The sequence below is a fragment of the Helianthus annuus genome, chromosome 8 (assembly GCF_002127325.2).
Source record: "Helianthus annuus cultivar XRQ/B chromosome 8, HanXRQr2.0-SUNRISE, whole genome shotgun sequence".
NCBI lineage: Eukaryota > Viridiplantae > Streptophyta > Magnoliopsida > Asterales > Asteraceae > Helianthus > Helianthus annuus.
This window is the reverse complement of record NC_035440.2, coordinates 61,713,283-61,737,210: the sequence shown is the minus strand read 5'-3', so window position 1 is coordinate 61,737,210 and position 23,928 is coordinate 61,713,283. Positions and strand designations below refer to the sequence as shown.

The 23,928-nt window shown below is 37.4% G+C and overlaps 1 non-coding gene across 1 annotated transcript; it reads right to left on the bottom strand.

Moving 5' to 3' along the window:
• Nucleotides 1–23,242: 23,242 nt before the first annotated feature.
• Nucleotides 23,243–23,348, bottom strand: LOC118481508. The gene has a single exon (XR_004865717.1). It is a non-coding gene; the product is annotated as a small nucleolar RNA R71 (small nucleolar RNA).
• Between the last annotated feature and the right edge of the window lie 580 nt (nucleotides 23,349–23,928).

Genomic DNA, 23,928 nt, shown 5'->3' with positions numbered 1-23,928 from the left:
CCGATGGACAAAGCGAACGGACTATTCAGACATTGGAGGATATGCTGAGAGCATGTGTTATGGATTTGGGTGGTAGCTGGGATAAGCACTTACCATTGGTCGAATTTTCATATAACAACAGCTACCACACCAGTATTGGTGCCGCGCCATTTGAAGCTCTGTACGGACGCAAGTGCAGATCACCGCTTTGTTGGTCTGATGCAGGTGATAAACAATTGGTTGGTCCCGATGTGGTCCAGGAAACCACAGATAAGATTGCACAGATCTGAGATCGCATCAAGGCGGCTCGCGATCAACAAAAATGCTATGCGGACCGAAGAAGGAAACCTCTAGAGTTTGAGGTAGGTGACATGGTATTGTTAAAAGTATCACCCTGGAAGGGTGTGGCACGCTTCAGGAAGCGTGGAAAATTGAATCCGCGATATATTGGTCCATTCAAGATTCTGGAAAGAATTGGTTTAGTAGCATACAAGTTGGACTTACCTGCCGAGCTGAACGGTGTTCACGATACATTTCATGTATCAAATCTGAAAAAGAGTCCAACGCAAGATACTGTTGTCATGCCCACAGACGAGATTCATATTGACGACACGCTCCATTTTGTCGAAGAACCCGTTGAGATTACGTATTGGAAGGTAAACAAAACCCACCGGAGTAGTGTCAAACTCGTCAAGGTTCGTTGGAATGCAAGACACGGTCCAGAATACACCTGGGAGCGTGAGGACCGAATGAAAGAAAAGTACCCCCACTTATTTCCCAAGACCCCTGCAACTAGAAGCAGAACCTAAAATTTCGGGACGAAATTTTTCTAACGGGGGGATAATGTGACAACCCTTACCAAACCAGGTATCCGTACAAATTAATTAATGCTTAATTACTGTGCTTGCTTACAATTGTGGATAAACTGCTACGTGATTTCTGATACATACATATACTTGCATCATACCTTATTAACCGTCACTCCATTTATTTACATACAAACTATAGTGACAAACTTGATGCACAATAGCACAGTAGCACAATGAACGGATAACCCAGTAAACGTGCTAACATAGCCAGCACCAGACAGACACTGTCTCTAAGGCCAGTATGAGCCGGGAATAGATTGCTACACTAGTAGGAAGCGTAGGAATGTGAGGATTGTATAACTGCGTCACTAGGTGATAGTTATAGTGACCGGATGTTCCTAAAACATGTTCTAATTGCAAAATTCTGCACTTTATCACAAAATTCAGCATTTAAGCTAACTAGTAAAGTGCAAAAACATGGGAAAATAATACTAGACACTTTCCAAAGTGTCGGGAATTCATTGTGTCACTAAAAATAATATTAAAGACACTTTAAATACTTATTAAGCACTTTAACGGATCAGTATCCAACCGAACAACCGGACTTTACCCGGGACATAAAAATATTGACAATGACATTGTTTTTTTTTTCCTTTTCTAAGTTAGTTAGGGTCCCCGAACACCCTAACACTTGTTACAAAACACTACACACTAATAACTAATCTTAATCTCTAAGTAAACTCACTAACCACCTAACTAACTAGATGGTTAGAATCCAACCATATTACCCCCCCCCCCTTTGACTGATCGGTCCCCATGTGGGGACACACTCTTACAAATGTTGATTATTTTATTGATGGTTGTCTAATATCTCCATAACACATTGTTTAGTGGACAATACACTCAATATGGACTATAAGTATGTATGAAGGATAAGCTCTACATTTACACCAACACTTCAAAAATTTGCATCTCTCCCTCTCCTCTCTTTGAAACTCGGCCGAACACCACAACCATCACCCCACCATCATCAAACTTTGATCTTGCTAAACCACTTACAATCCAAGGTGCAAGAGATCATACGAGGAGACCCGGTGCTTACGGAATCACAAGGACCTCTCTACATCGCTTTTATCCACCTAGTTTTCGTTTTGATTCTGTAGGATCGGTTTCGACACCGTACGACTGCGTAACAAACGTTCGACGTGGAATCCGTGAACGTGCGTGACCGAACACACAAGAACGTACTAATAACGTGATTCTATTGAATAAGATGACGTGTACAAAGCCGAGAATCATGTGAGAGAACTTTCTCTCTCTAGACTTTCTCTCTCTAAGATTAGATCTCCTAAATCTCCAAATGAGCAAAAGTCTTCTAAACTATGACATAAAGCTCCTATTTATAGCCCTTGGAATTAATGAGACTTCTCATTAATTACCAAAATGCCACCTTGCTAATTCTATCTAATTGTTACAATATAAGCTTGATTTCCTCGGTTTCTCACTACTGCTTGGATTGACAAAGGCTATAGACATAAATGCACTAACAGACTCCCCCTTGGATATTGCCGCAGTCAATCTCGTAGGGTCTTGTCTTTCTCTTTTTCGAACAGAATCCCCGTAGATCTGTCTTCGAGCTTCCGTTGCTCTTCCTATCGATCAGACTCCTTTTCTTCAGGCTCCCCCTTTCGTCAAGCTTCTGTGCTTTTGGGATCGACACCTGGCTTTCCGAATACAAGCTCCTCCAAGATAGATATCTGGCTCTTTGAATCCACGCTTCCTCTTGCGTTGAGCTCGTCTTCAGACTCCACCCTTAGACTCAGTTGTCGGGATCGTAGTCTGGCTTTCATAGGTTCACAATTTCAGGATCAATTCCTGGCTCTATTCTGCATCTGCTCAGGATTTGAAACCTGGTTAACCTGCACATCCTCTACCTCAACATAAGTTTCACAAATTTATAACACTTAGACTTTAAGAAACTTACTGGTAGAAATCATTCATTCATCAATCTGTATAGTTACATCAAGTTCAAATGAATGACCTTGATTAACTAACCACACAATCTTTCAAAACATTTGTATATAACATTCAAAGTTTTCAACATATTCTCCCAATCCAACGTAGTTCATCATGTTTAGCACTCAGAATTTTGAATATCAGCTCTTCAACATCAGTTGTCGAAAATCTTTTTGAATTTTCAAAATTTTATGCTAAAACACTCAGAAAATCTTTTTGGATTTTTGTTTTTGAATGAAATACAGTAAAGAAATATTTACATACAATATTTTTTTTGTGAGTTTGTGTAAGAGGATCATATCAGTTTTTGAGACAAATTACTAGCACCGTTAAGCTTTAATCATTTTAAGTTCTAAACGATTCACATAGATTGACGATGTAGTTGTCCCCTTAAGCTCAATCTAAAAACTTTCAAAATGCTTACTGATACGTTAAGGTATATTAATTTTGCACTGTAGGATCGATTGTGACCTAAATGAGACGTTCGGAAGAGCTTAAATCCGTTTCAGAGGCGGAAACAAAGAAACGGACATGTACACAGCTTGAATCACACTTTAAACCTCTTGTAGATTGATTTTACAGCGTTTACAGTTACAAGGAACACCGGCAATACCTCGGTATCAAATCTGGAATCGTTACAAATGAAATGAATGACAGCCTATTTATACTAAAACTGGTTCGCTTATAATGACAACCACATAAGTGAACCACCTGCCATACACTAAAAGCGAACCTCCTTAAATGTCGTATAAGCGAACCACACCAATTCTGTAAAAGCGAACCTTCAATGTTTGCCGTAAAAGCGTACCTCCACATTTGACCATCAAGCCACCCTTTCTATTTGACCTTCAATTGTAGACATCTCATTGGACCTTCAAGCTACTACTTTTGATTGGGCCTCCAAATGTTGGTATCTCATTTGACCTTTAATTTGGCTTTTGTCTTCAAACGGCTACCTATTCAATTTCTTGTTTCATGACATCACTTGTGATATCACCTAGGTGATGTCACTCGTGATGTCATGCCTGATTAGATCTGCACTGAACCCGAGACACGATATTAAGACGAAGACGACAGATGACTGCACCAACAGACTCCCCCTCAGATGTTGACGAGTCTTAAGTGTCGAGTCTTTAACGACTTCAGTCTTTCTCACAGTGTAAGCATCCTCAAATCTTTCTCTTCTCTTTTCATCATCATCAACAGACTCCCCATGATCAATCTCTACTCGGATGTCTTCAGACTCCCCCTTTCGATATGCTGGGATCGCTATCTGGCATGTTGTAATCACAAAGTCTTCAGGTATCAGAACCTGGTTCTCTATCACTTAGAAACCTGCACATCCTCTACCCAAAAATAAGTCTTCCGATGATAACATGTAAAGATCTAATGAGTCACTTGCAGACATTTTACATTCAAATAATGATATTACAATGTTAATCTTTGAAGAACCACTTGAAGATTATACATCATTTTTATTTTCAAAACCAACACACTCTCCCAAACCATTTGTTCATCATGTTTAGCACTTGGAATTTTGAAAATCAGCTTTCCAACATCAGTTGTCGAAAATCTTTTTGAATTTTTTTAAAAAAATTATGCTAAAACACACTGAAAATCTTTTTGGATTTTTGACATAAGAGAAATAAAATGCTGTAAAGAAATATTTACACACAATATTTTTGTGAGTTTGTGTAAGAGGATCATATCAGCTTATGAGACAAATCACCAACACCGTTAAGCTTGATTTCATATTAAGTTCTAAACAATTTACCTAGATTGTCAGTATACTGGTCCACTTAAATTTTCACACAACGTTCAACTGATCCGAGATACGATATTAATGTTTAAGCACTTAAACTTCTCCGTGTGTCCCACTACTTGAATATACTCCCGTATCCAGATCCCAATATTCAGTCTTACAGGTGAGTATACCACAGCTGATATCTGTAAGGGGTTATTTGCGAAACCGTGAGAGCTCAGGTCAGAATTTCCGTTCAGCAGAGAGATGACGGATCGACTTTTGGTGGGTCCCCTTTAGAGGATCTTTTTTACAACAGCAATGACTATCAATTTTATTGTTTCATTGATTTGCTGAGGGCGGCGCTTTTTCAAGCATTTGCAGAAAATATTATCCGGGGACTAGGTCAGTACTTCCATACAGCAGAAGTCCTGGGATAATACCCCAGATATCACTGAGCATAAAGACCTAGTATCTCAGAATAAGGGACCTTTCAAACAAGATTTCAGGGGTTACCTATATATCCAAGTTTGTGTTAACCCACAGAACAAGCAAGTTTGAAATTTAGGTTTATATCTCATCACAGTTTATTAAATGTGCAAAAATCTACTGACACATCCACAGTAAGATTGTTTAACACTTTTAAACTTTCCAAATCTTTAGCATGTTGAGATAGTCCGCTGATGTACTATCATTTCCTCTTTTTCACAACAAACTCATTTTTGGATTTTATCATGTTTTTGTCTTTTTCAAATTTTCTAATGTTTTTGGATTTTCTGAAAATTTTCTACTCCCCCTAAAATGCAAACACATTAACGAAAATTGAAAACAAACTGTACAAAAACATGACAACCGATATCAAATCGCCTCAATTCGCCATTCACTTGGCATAAACAATCAGAACTCCCCCTATCAACAAACTATTTTCTCATTTAGATTTCAAAACACTTAAGTTTGTTTTAATCAAAATGATTTTTCCGGAAAATAAGTTTGATTGATTTTACTACTTGTAAGTATATCAATACTAAGTTCGGGGATGTGGTTCATCATCTTGTCTCTCAATCACTTGTAGGAATATTCAAGTACAAATTAATGTCCTTGATTTACCATATGCACAAGTTATGCACAATCAAATCTTCTAACCACTAGTAAACAAACATAAACAAACCTTTTTTACCGTTTTGCATGATTGACATTACCGTAGTAAATTCCTCAAGAAAGATGCCGATACCTGCTCCTCGTTTACCAACCTGGAAGCTCCGGCATAGTCCTTCAATCCTGTAAAATTTTAACAATTTCAAATACTTTCAAATCATCCTAATTAATCATGAAAGATGCCGATTCCTGATCCACGATTACCAACTTGGGATCTCCGGCAAGTCCGGTGTTTTACTCAAACATAATGTCCACCCAAGCCTCACCAGCCTTGGGTGACTTTGGAACACATCTGTCCCACCAACATTTTGATTTGTAAAATTCTTTAGCACCCTTTACCTTCTTATCAACCATCTTTCCAAAAATGTGTTTGACTTTCCCGTTGAAAGCCTTTTCAACATCAAATTCTCCTTTATCAGCGAAGAATTGATTTGAGATCTCAACCTTTCCAACTTTCTTCATCAAATTTTCTTTTGACAATTTCGGAAAATTCTCATCGTTCACCACTGGAACGGAATTCACAATCTTTTTATCAACCAGTTACTCCTCTGATTTTATGGAATCAGATTCATTTTCAGAATTACTCTCAGATTTAACAACCCATTTTTGTTTACTTAAATCACATCTTCTTTTATAAAACCTGTTTGAACTTTCTCCTTCCTCAGAAGTAGACTTTTCAAACTTTTTAACAATTTTTACAGATTGTTCTTTCTTATCAACACAAGTTTTTCTCAAAACAGAGTTAGAAGAAACTCCCTGTTTTTGGTAGTTGGTCTTGGGGCAATTCCAAGCTATGTGTCCAACTTCTTGACATTTGAAACAGGTTCTTCTGTCAACTCTTTGAGCAGATTTTCTCACATTTTTCTTCACTTCAGCAAGAAACTCTTGATTCGACTGTTTCCAGAAAGGTTTCTTCTGTTCATCCTCTGAACTTCCTCCTGAAACAAATTTTGTTTTTGGTTTATAAGTTTTCTGATTTTTATAATTTTCTGAAGAATTAAAACCAAGACCTTTCTTTTTTAGATTACCATTATGGTTTGATTTCTTTCGATAATCTGAACCATAACCGTAACCTTTTTTCTTGTTTAATCTTTGTTGAACTCTTGAAGTGTACCTTTTAGGTTTTTCAGTAAGATTTACATCTTTTATTTCAGAAATATTAATTTCTGTTAATTTGAAAACCTGTTTGATCATTTCAGTTTTGACACTTCTTATTGGGAATTCCTCATCAGAATATAATTTGTCTGAATCATTCAACGTATATGCTACTTTGATTGATTCGTCATTCAAATTAGATTTTGATAACAGGAATTCTTTATTGTAAACCCTCTTAACCGGCGAACTCAGACTTTTCTTAGATGAACTTGAACTATCTGACTTAGACTCCAACTTTGACTCTTCATCCATATCCAACACCTGATCGACAACTCTCTTAACTAACTCAGACTCATGATCAGTGTCAGACGCTGTGAATGTAACATCAATATTGTCTGGTAATTCATCAGTGATTTCAGACTTTAATTTGATGTTTAGAGCCTTGTCTACTTGTTCCTCATTTGGTTTCCTGGGGGAATAACTCTCAAAGATAGGAGGCGGACATCTGTTATACTTGACACTTGGTTTCTTACCAGTATCCTCTACTTTTTCTTTCTTCTTGAAAGCTTCAAGACCTGCGACAGTAGGATAAACACGATCAATCAGATAATCACAAGTAGTATAACTCAACAACAATCGATTGATCCTTTCACTCTCGATTCTCTCAAGTTCCAACTCCTTCTTCAAGTTAGCACAATCTTCGATATAATCATTAATAACACTTTGCTTTGTCATCAAAGTTGCACTCATTTTATCATTTGCTTTTTCAAATTCTGCATTTGCTCTTTTCAAACTGTCAACTGTCCTGTTCAATACGTCGTATGACTCTTTCACATACTTCACATCAAACAGTAGATCTTCCTTAATCTTTTCTAAGTCGACAATCTTTTTGTCTTTCTGATCATACTCTTTGCAAGATTCTGAACATTTCTCACAAGGCTTAGTAACTTCAACCACCTTTTCAACTATCTTTTCGACTTCGACAGTCTTTTCAACTTCTACAAGTTTCTCGACCTCGACAATCTTTTCTACTTCGACCACCTTTTCAACTTCAACTATTTTCTCAATTTCCACGAGTTTCTCGACTTCGACAATTTTCTCCACTACTTTCTCTACTTCAACAATCTTCTCTATTGCAATCTCAGCAGTTGCTTCATCTTTTGTTTTTACAGCTTCAGTCTTCGCCTTTTCATCAGCGAGTAACTTTGCTGCTTCTAGCTCTTTCTGCAATCGAGCAATCTTCTTCTGATTCAGCATCTCAACTTTATCTACATAGAAAAAATTAAAACTGTCAGGATCAATGCTTTTTCGACATTTGTTAAGATAATCTTCCTCATCATCCGTATCAACATCACTTCCAAGATCTAGAAATATCGGAATCCTTTTCTGACAATCTTCATTTTGATCCAGAATCCTGGTAACAAGTGCCACATCAGATTTAGTTCCACTAGGTATATACTTGTCCCAGCTAAATCCCTGTGCAACAAACTCATCACTCTGATCTATTATTCCATAATAAGCTTTCCTATTTGCTTCTTCAATCATTTTCCCATGAGCAGTTTGCGGTTCCTTTTGTTGAGGTTTTTGATCGATTTGATGAAAGATCGATTTCTGATAATAATTGCTTTTTTCTTGACTTCCAGTTGACTCTTGGTTTTTACATTCCCGTTTAAAGTGACCCTTTCCTTTACATCGGAAACATGTAACCTTTGACTTGTCAAAACCAAGTGGAGAAGCAGCCATTCCTCGGAACTCGTCTCTGCTAGTAATCTGTTGAAATTTTTCAGCTCTCCTGCAGGCACTAGCTAAGCACCACTTCACATCCATCAGCTCAAGCTCTTCTGCATCTATTTGGTCGTAATCTTCCTTTGTGAGCATCGGATTACCAATTCTGCCAGCAATCAAACTTTCATACGACTCTAACATGGCGACAAGAGATGCCATGTGTTGCTTTGCCACCTCAGGAGAAAGATGCTGACCATTCTGAATGTTCAAGGTCACATTACACTGCAGATTTGTAGAATTTTGCTTCTGAGGGCTAGGTGTGTTACTGTTTGGATCAAAGCTTGAGAATGATGAAGTAGATCCACCACTTTGAGTTGTAGTACTTGCAGTTGGACTTGCAGAACCATCAGCACTGAATGCAGTACTAATCTTTGGACTTTGACTGGGAGTGGTCTCAAACTTGTTTCCTCGATAGTACATACTGACATCTTGCTTTGCATTTGGATTTGTCATGATAGTTGTCTTTTGAATATCCAGCTCCTGCTCTTCGATTTTCTGAATAAACTGAGCCAAATTCATGCTCTCGGACTTTCTCATAAGTTTCACAACCATCAAATATGTTCCCCACTCATCGTCCTCTTTCTTGATATCCAACCTACCCATTTCCAATACTAGATGACAGTATCTATCTATAGTCTGCTTGGTTGTTTCATGATCAAATGCAGTAAACATGTCAAACGATTTCTTCAATAATGCCTTCTTGTTTTTGATCATATCAGCACTCCCTCTGTATTTCTGAATCAATGCTTCCCAGATTGATCTAGCTGTACCATTATGTTGAAGTAAGACAAAGATGTCTTCTTTAACTGCTTGCTGAAGGATGCTGATCATCATCTTCTCACTAGTGTACTTCAACTTATCAGCTTCAGTAAAATCATTGAAACCCTTTTCCAAACCACGTTCATTCTTTGGTTTCTCGTAATCTTTCAGTAAAGAACACCATGCTTCGAATCTGTAAGCTTGAACCCAGTTCTCGAATCGGTTCTTCCAACCTTGAAAATCTTCAATGTACATGAGTTTCGGCGGTTTTTGATGAGCTCCCGTCTCATTCTCATTATACAACGCTTCAGCAGGGGTTACAGGGGCAACGGGTGTTGCGAACGCATTGTAGAATTCTTCAGCCATGTTTCAAAATTCAGATAATAATTCGGGAAATACCTTATTTTATTCTGATTAGACCGAGACAATATGATGAGAGCTGCCCACTATAAATCAAATCATTATACACGTGCAACACATATACTATCTTACCATATATTTCAATATACAATTTGATTGCACCGATGATTTATTTGACTTCTCAATAAAAAAAATGGACGGCAACACTTATCAACATTTGCTTATTGATGACACATTCCAATATTGTGATTGGGCCGATTTTTAAGTGTTGCTGATTGGGCCGCTTATGTGTTAAATGGATTTATGATATAATGTGAAGTGGCCGACAATCTGTATTATCCAAACAATGCTATTTGACCTCAAATTTGACACTTATCTCAATCACATGCAACTACTCTACTGATCAACCTCATTAAATGTATCGCATAACTCGATGAACCTTTTCAAATAAATGTCAGATTCAAATAAAAGCCAACATATTTTCAAGTGGTATGTCAGTTTGAATCGGAACTATTGGACCGAATAAGTGGGACTTTTAACTGTCACTAAAATCGAACTACAATTGTCACTATGAGCGGACCTCAATTGTCACTATGAGCGGACCAAGGACAATGAAACTGTTTGAGCGAACCTTGGTATTTATAAGCGAATCTATATGACGTCAGCAAAGAACGAACAACTTTCAAGCGAAAGTTCCATTTGAATCAATTTTAAGCCGATTTTAGTTCTGAAATCTTCCAGGTTTTGTTAATACATGATTACGCATACACTGTGTGAGTTTAAAGCGATTCTGACCGTAAAAAGTTCTGTTTTTTCGAAAAAGAAAGGTGTAGAAACAGAAAAAGTGATGAAAACGAGCTGTTTTTGCGAGATCTCTTCCTCCTTGGCTCTGATACCAATTGTAGGATCGATTGTGACCTAAATGAGACGTTCGGAAGAGCTTAAATCCGTTTCAGAGGCGGAAACAAAGAAACGGACATGTACACAGCTTGAATCACACTTTAAACCTCTTGTAGATTGATTTTACAGCGTTTACAGTTACAAGGAACACCGGCAATACCTCGGTATCAAATCTGGAATCGTTACAAATGAAATGAATGACAACCTATTTATACTAAAACTGGTTCGCTTATAATGACAACCACATAAGCGAACCACCTGCCATACACTAAAAGCGAACCTCCTTAAATGTCGTATAAGCGAACCACACCAATTCTGTAAAAGCGAACCTTCAATGTTTGCCGTAAAAGCGTACCTCCACATTTGACCATCAAGCCACCCTTTCTATTTGACCTTCAATTGTAGACATCTCATTGGACCTTCAAGCTACTACTTTTGATTGGGCCTCCAAATGTTGGTATCTCAATTGACCTTTAATTTGGCTTTTGTCTTCAAACGGCTACCTATTCAATTTCTTGTTTCATGACATCACTTGTGATGTCACCTAGGTGATGTCACTCGTGATGTCATGCCTGATTAGATCTGCACTGAACCCGAGACACGATATTAAGACGAAGACGACAGATGACTGCACCAACATGCACTAAATTCTTATGGACCCCACGATTTCAGCATATCCCCTCATCATGCAATACACTGACTCAAGTAATGCCTTTAAACTTTCATCAACTGTGATATGTGCTAAAACAAAGCAGAATGTTTAAACATTAACAATCAGGTTGATCTTTCGATACGCAGAGAAAGTCCAATGTTTAAACAAAATAAGAAAATAAAACAAGTTGAAGTTGTTTAGGCTTTAACCACCAGGTCGATACTCCCGTATACGCAGATGTGATCCAAAGCTTAAACGAAACACCAAAGAAAATAAAGCAGAACGTTTAGGCAATAACATCCAGGTCGATACTCACGTATACGTAGAGGATGTCCAATGCTTAAACAAAATAAAGAAATAAAACAAGTTTAAATCTTTGCAAAATAAAATGCACAATCACAGCGACTTTTCAGCAAGTTGTGAAAGTTCACAAACTGACTGGTTTTTATGCTCTTTTAGCATTCAGCGATTACTGAGTAGGTACACAATCACGAAGGAAAAAACTAAGTACTATGCTTTCAACCATGTTTCCCACTAGAACTAGGCTTTTTCATTTAAGTTTGTATCATTATTGCAAATCTACTAGTCTAGCTGAGCCTATCGTCACATCCTTAGTGAGATTGTTTATCACATTTGACATTTCATATCTTTAGCATGCTGTGATAGTCCACTGATTTACTGTCATTTCCTCTTGTCTCAACAAAACTCATTTTTGTTTTTCAATGTTTTTGGCATTTTCAAATTTTCAAATTTTTTTAAAATTTTTCTCCCCCTAAAATCAAAATATGTTTCAATTTTGATTTTCTAGGAAAATTTGAAAACAAACTGTACAAAGAAAATGACAGACTGATATCAAATCGCTTCAATTCGCCATTCACTTGGCGTAAACAATCAGAACTCTCCCTGACAACAAACTATTTTCCCATTTAGATTTCAAAACACTTAAGTTTGTTTTAATCAAAATGGTTTTTCCGGAAAATTAGTTTTGTTTGTCTTTTCACAAACTTGGGGTTTCATCACATTGTTCTTCTTTAATCACTTGTCGGAAAGATAAATCAAGTACAACTTAATGTCCTTGATTAGTCTTTTGAACTTCGAAATGTCACAGTTACCAACCTGTGAATTTCTCAAGAAAGATGCCGATACCTGTTCCACACTTACCAACCTGGGAACTCCGACAAGTCAGGATTCTACTTGAACAGATTCACCCAAGCCTGACCAGCCTTGGGTTTGACAGTTTTTACCTCAACAAATGGCTCTTTTGGTTTTGACGAACCAGAAACATTGCCTGAATGTGGCTTGTCTGTCTTTGATGAGTCAGATTCATCGCCAACACGTGGCTCCTTTGTTTCAGATGAAACAAATTCATCACCAGGAACTTTTCCTTTCTTTACACTCCATTTTGTCCTCAGATTTGCATCTGATAAATTCGTTTTGTTTGATTTGTCATTCTTTGGAGAGCAAGACGATTTATCAGAACTTTTATCTGTTTTTCCAGTTTTATCCGAGGACAAAATCCTCTCGAGATATTCTCTCGCCTTCTTTCTTTTCTTCCTCAGTTTGTTTTCTGCCCTTGTGAAAGCTTCACTTTCTGTTCGTGAACTTTAGGTTCTTGAACTTTCTGTGCTTTGGGCTTGACATTGACTGGTTTCTTTGCCATTTTCTGAGATTCAGCCCTCGATCTTCCCTTAGATCTCATTGGGCAATCTCTTGCAATATGGCCTCTGATTTGGCATTCATAACACCTTCTCATTTCAAATCTCTGGCTTTGGCAGTTAACAATAATGTGTCCTTGATAGCCACAAGTGTAACACACTCTGTTATCATACCTTTCACCATTTTCATACCACACACTTAGATCATAGCATTGAGTTGCCTTGTGGTAATCATATCCTTTCTTGTTTGCTTGATTTGGCATTTGAGAACTGTGGTCAAACCTGCACCACTGATTACCAACTTTTTGCGAATTTTTAGAATGATTGGATGATTGAACTAATGAACTTTTCTTGTTGTTTTGAGAATTTTTAGAATTTTTAACATTTTGTTTTTGTTCTACATTCTTCTTAACAGGTTTCTGTTTTGAACATTCACCTACTTCAGTAGAATGGAAAACAGTATCTTTAAATTTTTCATTTAATTCCAAAAACAATTTTCTTCTCTCATTTTTCTCATTTTCATCATCAATTTTATCATCACAATCTTCAATTTTGACATTGTCAACATTTGTGACATTGTCATTTATCGGAACAGAATTGATTGGTTTTGGACATACAAGATCTGGTAATGATGATGAAGTCACAAAGCCTTTCAATTTCTTTTCAAGTTCTTCAATTTTGTTCTATGAATTCTCAGCTTCTTTTTCAAGCTGAGAGATTTTCTCAAGATGAGAATTGATTGCCTTTTCATTCACAATTTTGTTCTCTTTAAGAACAGATTTTTCATTTTCCAAAGCTCTTATCTGATCTTGAAATTCTGTTTCTTTTTCTTTTAAAACTTTATTTTCTAATTTTATCCAAGAAACATTTTCATTTTCAATTTTAATTTCTTCAAGATCTTTTTCCAATTTCAGTTTTTCATTTTTTAAACTTTTGTTTTCCAATGTCAAATTTTCCATACCCTTCAAGAGTTTAACATTGTCTGCTGCAGATTTTTCGCATTTTGAGCACTTTTCTGTCTCCTTCTTGTATGTTCCTGCAAGAAGAATTTCAACCAAATCAGCAGGATTCAAATTTTCATCCAAAAAACAACCTCTCTTTAAATCATATTTCAATCTATCTCTTGCGCTTAGACCTTTTCTAATTCTTTTCATTATTTCAAGAATCACATCTAAACTCAAGTATTCAAAAGCCTCTTCTAATTCTTTTATTAAATCTTTCTTTTTCTCTACAATCTCATCATTGTGTCTTCTAAGCTCTCTGAAGAAATCATATAGATTAAATTTTGAGAACCTAGAATCCTTTTTCAGTCTACCCAAAAATTCATCCCACTCCAAAGGTAATGCATCTGCAAACTTAGATATCTGTTCAGCGTCTGATATCGTTAAGTAATACATTCTCAAACCTTTAAGTAAATCATCATATCGCTTTTCCATATCATTAAACTTCTCATGTTTCCTACGCATAAAATATTTAAATCTTTCAACCACAACCTCCTTTGACTCAAGATAACAACCACTATACCAATTGTTTGATCTTTCAAGTTTAATATTTTCCTGTTCGTCAAATATTTTTACCACAAATTCTTTGTTAAATGACTTGGTTCAAAAATTGTTTTTAGCTCAAAGTCCACAAAATTTCAACTTCTTGGTATTTGTGCCTTGTAAAACACCTCGAATCACCTGCAAACACACAATCAATTTAAATGAACTGAATATGTGAAAATGTATGTTGATCAAATCAATCTAAGACTCGTGTCGAAGATTTGCGGATTCGTTCCAATGTTGTTCAATCACTGAATGAAAGGACCAATCAAAAATGGATTCAAATTGGGCCGATAATTGTATCACTTAACAAAATATGATTGGGCCAATAACTGTTTTCAATACACTTGTTTAGTGATTGGGCCGTTCGATTTAGTGGATTCTGATATCAATTCACAAATCCCAAACAATTGGCTTTTAATGACCGACAAATTCTCGTGGGCTTTTAATGACCGACAAACATTTTAGCTCTCATTGGACCTTTAAATGCCGACAACAGTTATATCCTTCACATGCAAACCGGTTCAATACAAACACTGATTGGACCGATAATTGAACGTGGTGAACTTGATTGGGTCGTTTTTTAAAGTAAACAACAACTTTTGATTTTATGCAGATCACATTCAATGTATTGTTTCAAAACGATCTGATGATACACATGCAATATTTCAGTCAAGAGCCAACAACAACTTTAATTGTTTAAACACTGATTGGGCCGTCAATTTATATTTTTAGAACACACGTGATATTCTTAATTCGAGACTGTCTTATGTCACATGCAACTGTTTTTGATTCACACAAAACAATGACAGTTCAAGCGAAATCAGTGTTCGAGCGGAATCAAGCCTTAAAGTTCGAGCGGAATCAGAAATAATTCTGATTTGGAGCGAAATCAGAAAGGATCTTTCGAGCGAAATCAGACTTTTACTGATTTCGAGCGAAATCACAAGTAAAATTTAGAGCGAAATCAGACTTTTTTCTGATTACGAGCGAAATCAGAAGATAATTTTCGAGCGGAATTAGAAGTAAACTGTTTTGGAGCGAAATCAAGCTGAAGTTTCGAGCGGAATCTGGTTTTTGACGCAAAATCTGACCGAAAAACTCAAATTTCTCCTAAACGGCTAGGAATTTGAATCTGAAATTTGGTAGGGTTGTAAATCAAGTGTTTTCGCACAACATATCAAAAAATCAGCCGATTTGGACCGTAAAAACCCGTTCAATTTGACGTTTTTCAGTGAAAACCGTGATAAAAGTGAAAAAAATGAAGAAATAGATGAAATTCGGATCTGAAATCAATGAAATCTGGTACGAATCTATGTGTTTGATCAGTGCAATCGAGCTCCTGCTCTGATACCACTTGTAGGATCGGTTTCGACACCGTACGATTGTGTAATGAACGTTCGACGTGCGGAATCCGTGAACGTGCGTGACCGAACACACAAGAACGTACTAATAACGTGATTCTATTGAATAAGATGACGTGTACAAATCCGAGAATCACGTGAGAGAACTTTCTCTCTCATTAATTACCAAAATGCTACCTTGCTAATTCTATCTAATTGTTACAATATAAGCTTGATTTCTTCGGTTTCTCACTACTTCTTGGATTGACGAAGGCTATAGACATAAATGCACTAACAGATTCTTCCCTAGCCTTGAGCTAGTTGTAAGTGATTCTAAACACCCTCTTGATCTTGTCTAAGGTGGTTAATAAGAAATTTAACGGATAAAAATCGAGAACACTAAAGATCAAAGCTAAAAGTCTTGTAAGAATGATAAACTTGTTGGTTAAAGAGAAAATAATGGTGTAAAGCTTATGAATCTTGTTTAGTTATGGTTATTTTATGTTGTTGATTGCTAGTAGTGGAACGGATCGTCATCAAACCACGCTAGATCATGTTCATGGAACATGAACTAGCATTATGTTAAGTAGGAAAGTTACAAGATGACGAACCCTTTCATACATAAACATGAACTTGTGTAAAAATAGTTTTTCTTGTAAAATGGAATTCTAAACTAGTAGATCTAAAGATCTACAAGTGGTATTTCCAAAGAACCAAGTGTAAGATGCAAATCATGTTTAAAAGCCGGATCTTTTTTCTTGAAACAAAAGCATTTTGTGAACAAACAAGTGTGTAAACACTTGTGTGACAAAAGGTTTTAACAAAGAAATATTTTCGTAATTTATGACTAAGAAGATGTAAAGTTACATTTTCTTTAAAGATGAGATTTCCAGGAAACCGATTTTATTTATAGAAAAAGAAGGATCTACTAAAAATATTGGAAAGTTACTACATACTTTTACACAACTCACAAGTTTGATGTTTTGATATTGAATATTGATGACTGAAAATTTATTGATTGAGTTGTTAAAAGAAAATGATACGCTTGTAAGCGTGGCCACCCCTAGTTACAGAGGAACTCTTGCGAAATTTTTCCAGAAATATAACACTTGGAAAATATTTTTACAACAAGTGTTATGAATATATTTTTAACTTATTTTTCCAAATAAAAATTCGCCATGAATTTTTATTACAAAATAATCAAGTGTCGGAGGTGGATTTTCATAAATAAAACTTGTTAATGAAATATTTAGAATATATATTTCATAGAAAAATGCTTGTGCGATTTTATGATTATTTTGTGAACTACATAAATATTATTTTTAGAGTAAAAATAATATTACTAGAATACACTAAACAGTAACGACTCCAAAATAATACTAACGCCCTCACAATAAATATTTAAGTTATACCGGTATTATTATTACCACACGAACCTTAAAATGTAACTTATGTATTTTCGAAAAACACTCGTAAGTGTGTATTTTGATAAAGTATTATTTTGGAAATTATACGAAGCAAAATATAACATTTTTGGGGAGAAATATTTATATTTTGGAGATTGAAAGTTTTAGACAAATGAATTAAAATATATTTTATTAAGTGGGACTTAATAATGTATTTCTGAAGTTATAAAAACGCACATGTATTAAAACCCCCATCCTTGGGAAGGAATATAATTAATACATAATTACGAAGTGTAAATACGAAATAGTTGTCTAACAATTTCCCAAGAACTTAAACATTAAGCCAAGGCACGGCCGTCCGTCTAATAGAAGTTAGTATGTGGAGGTCGTCACGCAGCAGGTTGACTGGGAGATTACTATTTCGAGACGCACTTCAGTGAGTTCATGTCCCCCCTTTTCTCTAACTGTTTTCAGTTTTTATACTCCGGGGGTGAAATACATGTTACTATGATTACGAATACTTTTTACATGGTATGGTTAACGTAAGGAGGGTTACTACTTAGATCATGTGAGTGGGTAGGCGGGAACTGGAGGCCATTAATCCTCATTGTAGGACCGAGGGTCATTAGCGGTAGATCTATCTGGGTGTAGCGAGCCCAGTCCCAGGCCCAACAGAACGGACCTCGGGGTGACTTTGAGCCCGACGCAAAAATCTGCTAGGTTTGAGTCTTCCTACTGCACTTCACACATATCAATAGCCTTGCAAACCATTGGTGATCTCTTATTTCCTTATTTGCTACATACCAGGGATTTTTATACTTACAAAGGTTTTACATACTCACTACACATGAACTCGCTCAACATTTTTGTTGATTTTTCCAACTTACATGTATTTCAGGGAATTAAGAATCTGGCACGGTATGCTACGTTTTCACGCTACGTAAGAGTTATGGGGTCATCCAAGTTTAGGGGTTGTGGCTTTTACCTGGACGAGTCACAGTTCATAAACTGTGTCTGTTTTATGTTTGTGGTTATGTCTTATGAACAATGTTTTTATTCTGTCTTGTTGTAATTCCGTTGCATGTGTCGACATTTTAAAACTATGTTGTGGTACTTTTATTTTAAAACATGAACCAATGGATGATCTGCATGGTTTTACTTTCATATAGCTTTGTTGTGATTAAGCAATGGTATTAAGAAGTCACACCAAATAAACCCACGCTTCCGCAAAGCCAGGGTGTGACAATAAGTAAAACCGTTTTACAGTATTGAGGGCGGTCGCGCAATTACATTTGTTTCCATCTACTTTAGTTACCTCCCACGGTACTGTCAACCCGACTTGTGGTCATGTTACTACTCACAGTGTAGTAACAAATTTTGTATACAAAACCCCAACATACCGACGATAATTGTAGAATACAAATACTCAATAACTGTTTAATATAAGGTAAAACATTTGAGGTTTTGTCAAAACAGTTTGCAAAAAGGAGATTACTCACATTGCTATCTTAGGGTTTTCCTTTGTGATTTCCTGGTGATTATCTATTAATTACACAACGCACATGCATTAGTATAATAACCCAATATTTACATTAGTAATACCCCTCCCGAGACATAAATCCAACGACTACGTCGGGCAGAACCTCGACAGCCGTTACGGAACCCTAGATCAATCGGGCAGCGTATCTAATACGTAATCGGGGGTTATGATACTTACAACGAGGCAGAACTTCGTTATTTAGGTGGGTATTATGCCCGAGTATAGTGTATACTATATAGAAATTGAGAGAGAACTTTGAGAATTGAACGACGAAGACTGAAGGCCGATTGCATCTATTTATAGTGTCTGTTCGACACTTTGTCGCGCCCCACGAAGGTTTTAGCCACGGGCTACGCAGCCCGCGAGTCCAGCTAGGGTAGGCCCTAGCTTGGCTGACTCAAACCCTAGACCCAACACGTCCACGACACATGGCACGCTAGGGTTTCCGCCTAATCTCTTAGCTGTCGCGGCCCGCGTAGAAGACTATTTGGGTCTTCGTGGCCCGCAAGCGACACCAGGATTTTGTTTTTATTTAATTTTTAATTATATAAGGTGTTTTGGGCTCGGTTTTCGCATAAAGTGTGTATTTTAGGACGTATAGGGCATTCTAAATATATTAAGGGTGTCGGAGAATAATTTTGGAGGGTTGTTATATCCACCCCACCTTGTTTTAGAACTCGTCCTCGAGTTCTACTGGAATAAGTGTGAATATTTCCTTTGCATTTCTGATTCAAGCTCCCATGTGTACTCTGGTCCTCTCTTTGAATCCCATTTCACTTTGACCAGAACTAATCTCTTGTGTTTCAGATTCTTGACCTTTCTGTCTTCAATCTGTAGAGGCTTCTCTACAAATTTAAGCTTTTCATTTACCTCTATATCCTTAAGAGGTACTACCAATGATTCATCAGCTAAGCATTTCTTCAGATTAGATACATGAAATACATCATGTATTCCTGCCATTTCCTCTGGCAGTTGTAGTTGATAGGCGACGGGTCCTATTCTTCTGATAATTTCAAAAGGTCCAACATACCTGGGGCTTAGCTTTCCCCTTTTGATGAATCTTACCACTCCTTTCCAAGGAGAGACCTTTAACACCACCTTGTCTCCTACTTGAAACTCCAACGGTTTTCGCCTGTTGTCAGCATAACTTTTCTGTCGATCACGTGCTGCTTTTAGTCTTTCATTGACTTGAACAATCTTGTCGGTCATTTCTTGCACTATCTCAGGTCCGGATAGTTGTTTTTCTCCAATTTCTGCCCAACAGACTGGAGTTCGGCACTTTCGTCCATAAAGTGATTCGAATGGTGTAGCATTGATACTGGTATGATAACTGTTATTGTATGAAAATTCTATTAAGGGTAGATGATCGTCCCAATTACCTCTAAAATCAATTACACAAGCTCTAAGCATATCTTCCATTGTCTGGATTTTCCTTTCGCTTTGTCCATCCGTTTGAGGATGATATGATGTACTTAGATTTAACTTGGTTCCCATTGCTTTTTGGAAACTTGTCCAAAAATGAGAGGTAAAACGGCTATCTCTATCAGAAACAATTGATAAAGGAATTCCATTCAATGAAACTATTTCATTCACATACAATTTAGCTAATTGTTCCATACTGAAAGTTTCATTCATCGGTAGGAAATGAGCTGATTTAGTTAGCCTGTCTATAATCACCCAGATTGTATCATTACCCTTCCTTGTCTTGGGTAATTTGGTAACAAAATCCATTGTTATCAATTCCCATTTCCATACTGGCAGTTCTAATTGTTGCAATAAACCTGAGGGTTTCTGATGTTCAGCTTTAACTTGCGAACAAGTTAAACACTTAGAAACGTAGGCTGTGATATCCTTCTTCATTCCTATCCACCAAAAATTCTTTCTTAAATCCTGATACATCTTATCACTTCCAGGATGCATCGTATATTTAGACTTATGGGCTTCTTCTAATATACGGTGGCGTAGGTTTCCTAATTTGGGTATCTGACGGGTGGTCCTTTGGACAACCCTTAAGCGTGTTAAAATATGAAATAATCCTCCAATTAGCCGTGTAATTATCTTGAATTAGATGACTACGATGCTTATGTTTCAGGTACGAATTAGGAGCTAAAAGATGGATCAAAGGCAGCTTTTGAAGGTTTTGGTGGAAAACGGGTCAAGAGGAGAACAACAGAATAACAAAGAATTGAAGACAGCCAAGCACCGTAAATTACGGTTCTACCGTAATTTACGGTGGTCCATTTTCCACTTTATTCTGCACCGTAACACAGGCTTGCTCCACCGTAACAACTTGATGTCCACCGTAAATTACGGTGGAGCCGTAATTTACGGTGGAGCCTGAACGGAAATTTGTAACTGCCATGTTTTAATCGTTTTTGGGGTGTCTTTTGGACTTATTCTCATCATTGACGGTTCTTGGACATTTTGGGGGCGATTTTGGAGCACTAGCTCGCTTTGTGAACATTTCCAATCATTCGGTTTGTGTTTTTAATTTGTATGAACATTAGATTGATGTTGATGATGATTCACCGAGCCATGTCCGGCTAAACTCTTCGGTGATCATCCTAGGTGAATGTTTCTAAGACTTTTGTGTGTTTAATTTCTGCATTTCTAGAATGATATCTTGCGTTGCTTGAATGTCATGGTGTATGTTTGATTGTTTGTAGTGTGTTAATCCATATTGCAATTTCTAGTCTTGATCGTACATTCTTGGTGCCGTTGGCAACCGAGATATCACGGGAAGGGTTAGGGTTGGTTATTGGTTAATAGGTCATCGGGAAACAACCTCGCATTATTTAATCCGAGTACTTTGTCCCCTTTTATCACTTCAATCACACATACACGAGTTATGTCTATGTAACTCTTTCTAGTGAAATTGCACACAACTGTTTAAAGAAACTGAAACCTAGGGTGATCATTGTTTTCTCCTAATTGTTTACAACCAACTTTGATTTGATTTAGTTCTTAAATTAGTTTTCTAAAACAACAATCCATAATCTCGAATTTTGATTTTCTGCAATTTAGTTTAATTTTAGTTTAATTACAAAGCTATACAATCAACACATTTTCCACATACTCCCTGAGTTCGATACCCTACTACCACTAACTACAGTTGTTTAGGGATTAAATTTGCGTGACCCACGACATCACGTCAAATTTTGGCGCCGTTGCCGGGGAGTAGTGCGCAACGTGTGTTAGTTTAATAGTTTTGTTTGTTATTTTCGGGTTTACGCTGGTTGTGTTTAGTGTGCAGGTACTTCAGGTGTATGCATACTAGAGGCTCTCAAAGGTCATCACCGCTATCGTTTGATCCGGAAATTGAAAGAACCTTACGACAAAACCGAGTTTTAGTGCGAGAAAACAAAATCATTGGTTCACCCACTTCACCCATTACACCGAGAAACATCATGGCTGATTCTCAGATTCCACCTACAACCAGTCAAACAACCTCATCCTTCATACCTACTTCCACCCAACCATCACCAAACACTACATTACCTAATACCACTGCTGGATTTACACCAACCAACTCCACTCAACCAATCACCACTCAAACTGAGCCTACCATCACTTACGATCCATCCACCACAATCCCACCATTATCTCACTTCTTTCCCCCAACTACGGGTCAATCATCGTCTACCTTCACCATTGCACCCAATTCAACTATCGTGCATACGACTTCATCTTTTAGACCACAACAACAACAGTCGGGTTTTCAGTATTCGACCATTCCATTTGGGCAAACTTCAGGAATTCAAGGGGGTGGTTATGATGAGGGATTCGAAGACTTTGAGGGGTATGAAGATGATGGGTACGGTTATGGAGATTATGGTGATCAAGGGGATTTTGGGTATGTTCAAAGTCAATCTCAAGGGATGGCGAGTGTTGGTGGAATGCAACAACAACAACTTATACCGCAACACATTCGGCCAAGACCACAAGGACCAACAATCCAACAACCTATTCCATTGCAACAAGTTAGGCCACAACATGTATACCCACAATTTCAAAGGCCAAATCAATACCCACCGATGCCCCAACAACCAATTGCACCACAAGGGCCTATACCAAGACCAATGGGTCCTATTCGTCCAAGGGGTCGATTGGGTGTTCTAAGAAGGCATCTTAGGGAACAAGCAAGGGGAATAGAGGCACATTTCAGGCCAATCATTACTCAAAACCCTTCACCGGTGGTTATCCCTCACAACAACCAAGGGAGAACTTTTGAAGTAAGAACAAACTCGTTGCAAAGTTTACCGAAGTACAAAGGGTTAGCAACGGAGGAGCCGTATTTCCATCTAGAGGCCTATGACTCAATTTGCAACACTTTTGGGAGTCAAGGTTTTTCGGCCGATGAAGTCAAGTTAGTCTTATTTCAGTTTTCTTTGGAGGATAAGGCAAAGAAGTGGTTCTACACTTTGCCTTCGGCATCAATATATACATGGGGGGAGATGCAACAAACCTTTTTGGATGAATTCTACACCGCCCAAAAGACTAATGATGCGCGGAAAGGATTGAGAAGCTTTCAACAACAACACGGTGAGATGTTCCATGAGGCGTTTGAGCGTTTTAACATGATGATTAAAAACTGCCCTCATCATGGGATTGAGTTATGGGAGTTAATGAACGCTTTTCATGAGGGGTTGAGTGCCGAAGACGCACGGGATTTAATGTCTATCACCGGAGGGACGTTTGGAACGAATTATGAGAATGAAGATTGAGAGTTTTTGGAAAGTATGGCAACTACATCAAAAAGGAAAGCCCAAGCTTCGAGGAGAGCCCGACCGACAACTAACCGATCACAAGTGCATGCCATAGACGACGGTAATATTCAAACTACTAACCAAATTTATGATGTGTGTGCTTTGTGTAATGAGATAGGTCACGCGGCTGAAAATTGCCAAGGAATGTTGGAAGGGCAATATGAGGAAGTCCATGCGGTCCAAGGTCAAGGTCAAGGAGGAGGTGGTAGGAACTACAACAACATGAATTCAAACACCTACCACCCCGGATTGAGGAACCATCCGAACTTTAGATATGGGAACCCGTCAAATCAAGCGAACCCGAATTTTCAAGGTAGCCAAGGTAATTTTGGTTCACGGCCATCTTACAATAACCAAGGTGGGTACCGATGTAACGCCCTGCGTTTTCAAACTTCCTACATTTAGAAACCTTACGTGAAATTC